We start from the raw sequence: 6,000 nt of genomic DNA on the forward strand, positions 1-6,000 counted from the left end.
CCATTTAAATAATACTCTGCCTTTCTGTTTTTCCTACCGAAGTGGATAACTTCACATTTTTCCACGTTATGCTGCATCTGCCATTTATTTGCCCACTCACTCAATTTGCCTAAATCGCCTTGAAGCCTCTTTGCATCCTCCTCAAAACTCACAACCCCACCTAGTTTCGTGTCATCAGCAAACCTGGAAATATTACATTTGGTTCCCTCATCCAAATCATCATTGATATATATTGTGAATAGCTGGGACCCAAGCACTGATCCCTGCGGTACCCCACAAGTCATCGCCTGCCACCCCGAAAAAGACCCATTTATTCCTACTCTCTTGTTTCCTGTCTGTTAACCAATTTTCAACCCATGCCAGTATATTATCCCCAATCCCATGTGCTTTAATTTTGCACACTAACCTCTTATGTGGGACTTTAGCAAAGGCCTTCTGAAAATCCAAATACACCACATCCACTGGTTCTCCCTTATCTTTAAAAAAAAATTCATTTATGGGATCATGGCGTCGCTGGCAATGCCAGCATTTATTGCCCATCCCTAATTGCCCTTGAGAAGGTGGTGGTGAGCCGCCTTCTTGAACCGCTGCAGTCCGTGTGGCGAAGGTACTCCCACAGTGCTATTAGTTAGGGAGTTCCAGGATTTTGACCCAGCGATGATGAAGTAACGGCGATATACTTCTAAGTCAGGATGGTGTGTGACTTGGAGGGGAACTTGCAGGTGGTGGTGTTCCCATGCGCCTGCTGCCCTTGTCCTTCTAGGTGGAAGAGGTCATGGTTTGGGAGGTGCTGCCGAAGAAGCCTTGGCGAGTTGCTGCAGTGCATCTTGTAGATGGTACACACTGCAGCCACGGTACGCCAGTGGTGGAGGGAGTGAATGTTTAAGGTGGTGGATGGGGTGCCAATCAAGAGGGCTGCTTTGTCCTGGATGATGTCGAGCTTCTTGAGTGTTGTTGGAGCTGCACTCATCCAGGCAGGTGCTACGACAGTGGATCTCCCATGAGCAGGTGTCCAGGTGGGATCAGAGCTTGGCTGTGACGCCTCTGTAGTGTATGTATCTTTAAGAGAGAACTACTTTTACAGCTCCTGTATACTGTAGTACCGGCAGTGACCACACCTGTATATAAGCCTTGAGCATGCCTCTGTACCCCCAGTCTTGAGACTACCCTACCCCAGTAAACACCTGTTGATTGTTAAGTTACAGCATCCGTGTAGTTATTGAAAAACATCATACTCTCAGAATCACGGACCTAACAGTGGCGACAAGTGTCGATTCGAATCTACCTGCAACTCTGCATTTCCCTTCGAGGATTCGCTCCGGGAGGGCGGTGGAAGAAAGTCGAGGCCAGAAGCACGGGCATCGACCACGAGCAACCGCCCAGTCGTCCGGCAGAGAGTGAACATCGCAGGGGAGGCTGTGGAGAGCCGGGCTTGGTCCCCCAGCCATGATGATCAGTAACAGACTGACAACAGGTACAGCGCAGACCCTTCCCGGACAGCGGCGGCTGGAGCCGACTGACGGCAGAGAAAAAGCCGAGCAGTGTCGACGGGGCAAGAGAGAGGGTGAAGCGCACAGGGCGCAGCCGGGGGTTGAAAACCGAGTGGCGTCGAGGAAAAACAAAACGGAGAGAGAGAGGGTAAAGCAGCAGCCGGGTTCAGGACCGAGCGGCGGAAACGGGAAAGGCGCACAGAAAAAAAAAACGCGCAGAGCACAGCCAGGGCTCAAGGGCTGAACAGTGTCCGCAGGGAGAAGAAGGGAGAGCGTGGGAGATGCCATTGAGCCGCGGAGAAGAAGGAAGAGCGCAGGAGACGCCATTTTTAGAAGCCGCAGCAGAGAAGAAGGGCGAGCGCGGGAAGAAAGGAAAGCGCGGGAGACGCCATTTTATGCCAGCGGAGAAGAAGGGAGAGCGCGGGAGACGCCATTTTTGACAGTTAAATCACACCCAGGGATGCCGAAGAGTGGCAGTATCTCTGCGTTCGACAATGAAGTCGAAGATTGGGCGACATATGTGGAACGTATTGATGTGTACTGCAGGGCGAATGAAGTGCCAGATGCTAGGAAAGCACTGGTTTTGTTAAATTCCATGGGTGCAAAAACTTATGGGATACTGCGAAACCTAATAACCCCAGAGAAGCCCGTGGATAAGAATTTCGAAAGCATAGTAGAAATCCTACAGGACCACTTAAACCCCACACCGCTGCTGATAGCAGAAAGATTTAAGTTCCATAAAAGGAACCAACATAAGTACTCAGCATTGCTTTCGTCTTTAATGGAACTGCGCAAGCTATCGAAACACTGCCAGTTTGGAGTGGGACTAGCAGATACGTTAAGGGACAAGTTTGTGTGTGGGCTTCAAAGTGAAGGAACCCAGAAACGGCTTCTATCAGAAAAGGATCTTACGCTGGACAAGGCTTTCAGCATGGCAGTATCACACGAAGCAGCCACAAGGGGCGCTGCAGAGATACAACGGAGACCGCAAGAATATGGCACCAATGAAATGTCCTATGGAACAGGGAAGTGCTATCGCTGCGGCAGAACAATACATGACCAGAAAGATTGTTGGTTCAAGGACCAAGTGTGCAGACAGTGTGGAAAAGCAGGACACATAGCAAGAGTCTGCAGGTCTGGGAAGAAAACCAACAGCAAGAAATCTCCACAGGAGAAGTACAAAAAGGTACATAAGGTGATGGACAGTAGTTCAGACGAACAGAAAAGTGATACAGACTCCGGAAACAAGGAGCTGGGTTGTCTGAAACTACATAAGGTAACCAAAATGGAGGATCACCAGACTATCTGGGTTACACTCAAGATAGACGGAGTCCAAGTGAAAATGGAATTGGACACAGGGTCAGCCCTAACAGTCATAAACCAAAGGGACTACAAGCGGCTATTTTCACATATACCCTTGAAAGCTACAGAGATTGTCTTGAAGACGTACACGGGGCAAAAAGTCTACCCCAAAGGAAAAATAAGGGTGAAAGTGATATACAAAGGCCAGGAAATACCTAAAATGGACTTATGTATTGCCAGATGGGGGACCACCACTACTAGGACGTGAATGGATCCGGAAGATACAATTAGATTGGCATTCCATACAGGCACTGAAGGTTGAGGCCAAAAAGGATGACGACGTCACACCTGGACGACTGTCAAAAATGCTAACTGACGCAAAAGAAGTGTTCCAGGAGGGACTCGGAACACTAAAAGGCATAACAGCAACGATTAAAATAGAGGAAAATGCAAGCCCAAAGTTTCTTAAGGCCAGACCAGTGCCTTATGCGATCAGACCAGCCGTCGAAGCAGAGCTGGAAGGGTTGGAACATTCAGGAGTACTGTCCAAAGTAGACTGGAGCGAGTGGGCTACACCCATCGTTCCTGTAATGAAGAGGTCGTTGAGTAATACGCCTGGGGAACCAAAGAAGGTCCGCATCTGTGGGGATTTTAAGGTGACAGTGAACCCAGTCCTTCACACGGTACAATATCCGCTTCCACGAATTGAGGATATTTTCGCCTCGCTATCTGGAGGTAAACGCTTCACCAAAATTGATCTAGCCCAGGTGTACTTGCAAATGGAGGTAGAAGAAGCCTCGAAACAATACCTCACGATCAACACTCATAAAGGTCTCTACCAATACAACCGGCTGGTGTTCGGGGTAGCATCGGCTCCGGCTATTTGGCAAAGGGCGATGGATCAAGTCCTGCAAGGGATTCCAGGGACCCAGTGTTATTTGGATGACATCCTGGTCACGGGCGAAAATGACAGTGATCACCTCGCCAACCTGGAGAAGGTGCTCACCAAATTAAAGGAATATGGGTTACGAGCTAATCGCCACAAGTGCGAGTTTTTCCAGAAGCAGATCTCGTATTGTGGCCACGTTATCGATGAAGAGGGGTTACATAAGTCCCCTGAAAAGATTGAGGCAATAGTCAAGGCTCCAGCACCAGAAAATGTGTCACAACTGAGGTCGTTCCTCGGGCTGGTAAACTACTACCATAAGTTCTTACCAAATTTGTCTACGGTATTACACCCACTGAACACCCTACTGCAAACAGGGGTACCATGGAAGTGGAATGACGAACGTAAACGAGCTTTCCAGAAGTGCAAAGAATTGATCACATCAAAAGAGGTGTTGGCCCATTTCAACCCAGCACTACCAATTCATTTGGCATGTGATGCATCACCCTATGGTATTGGAGCGGTGCTGTCGCACAAATTCCCAGACGGGTTGGAGAGGCCAGTAGCCTTTGCGTCTCCGTCACTAACCTCAGCCGAGCGCAACTATGCCCAGATTGACAGGGAGGCCCTCCGCCTAGTATGGGGAGTAAAAAAATTCAACCACTATCTGCATGGGCAGAAGTTCACCTTGCTGACTGACCACCAACCACTTGTCTCCATCTTTAATCCAAAGAAGGGTGTTCCGGTGATGACTGCACAACGGTTACAAAGACGGTCCCTGTTTCTAGTGGCGAATCAATATGAAATAGAATATAAAGGCACAAAGCAGCATGGAAACGCTGATGGGCTATCACGCCTGCCACTGCCTACTGTGGAGGAAGCACCAGCAGTGGACCCTATCGAGATATTTTATTCGTCAATAATTGAACGATTGCCAGTAACTAACGCGGATATAGAGAAGGAGACCTGCAATGATCTGACGCTGTCTCCGGTATATGATTTGACGGTGAGGGGATGGCCAACACATGGCGACTCACTGTTGCCAGCATTCTCATCCAGAAGAGAACAGCTGTCAGTATGCCAGGGGACAGTGATGTGTGGATCCAGAGTGGTGATTCCACCCAAGTTAAGGGAGAGAGTGCTAAATGAGCTTCATGAAGGTTATCTGGGAGGGGTGAAAATGAAAAGCCTTGCTAGGGCTTATGTGTGGTGGCCAGGAATCGATCAACAAATCGAGGACCTAACCAAGAGCTGCTCAGGATGCCAGAAGGTCCAAAATGCACCACCACATGCCCCTCTACACCCATGGGAGTGGCCCTCCTCTCCATGGCAACGGGTGCATATTGATTTTGCTGGTCCATTCATGGACTCAATGTTCTTAATAGCAGTGGATGCTCACTCGAAATGGCCTGAGGTGATAAAAATGTCCTCAACCACTACAGAGAAAACGATTGCAGTCCTGCGGACCATATTTGCCAGGAACGGCTTGCCGGAGCACATTTGCTCTGATAATGGACCACAATTTGTGTCCGAAGAGTTTCAGAAATTTATGAGAAGGAATGGGGTAAGGCATTACACATCCGCCCCGTATCATCCAGCCACAAATGGATTGGCTGAGAGGTTCGTACAAACCTTTAAAAAGGCGATAAAGGCCATGTGCGATGATGAAATTCCACTACAGCATAAGGTGGACAATTTCTTATTAGCCTACAAAAATGCGACACATGCAGTTACCAACCAGACCCCGGCCATGATGTTCTTTAACCGAAGGTTGAGATCTCGTCTGGATTTGCTCAGACCAAATGTGCGAAGAAATGTTGAGGATAAACAATTCCAGCACATCAATGAGAAGCCGACAAGGAGCTTCAATGTAGGACAACCAGTCTTGGCCCGTGACTACCGAACAGAGAAATGGCAACCCGGAACGATATGCACAAGGCAGGGGCCATTAATGTACACAGTGGATGTCGGGGAGAACATTGTGAGACGCCACGTCGATCAGATCTTAGCGTCACAGGAACGAGTCAACCCCATGTCTCGCGTACCTGGGGATGAACCCAACATACCGGTAGCATCTACCTCAGAACCAGTAGCAGTGGAAACCGATGAACTAACCGATGAAAAGGAGCCAGAATCGCCTCCGCACCAAGAACAAGAACCGCAGGAAAGGCGCTATCCCGAAAGGATCAGGAAGCCGCCCCAAAGACTGAATCTATAAATGGACTATTGTTGTTTAATGTGCATGTTAAAGTGTTAATTGTTATCTGAATATTATGGGTACTGCTAATCTAAAAGGGGAGGAATTGTAGTGTATGTACCTTT

Source organism: Somniosus microcephalus, chromosome 6, assembly GCF_052327205.1.
Source record: "Somniosus microcephalus isolate GS21.2 chromosome 6, FLI_Smic_1.0, whole genome shotgun sequence".
Taxonomy (NCBI): Eukaryota; Metazoa; Chordata; class Chondrichthyes; order Squaliformes; family Somniosidae; genus Somniosus; species Somniosus microcephalus.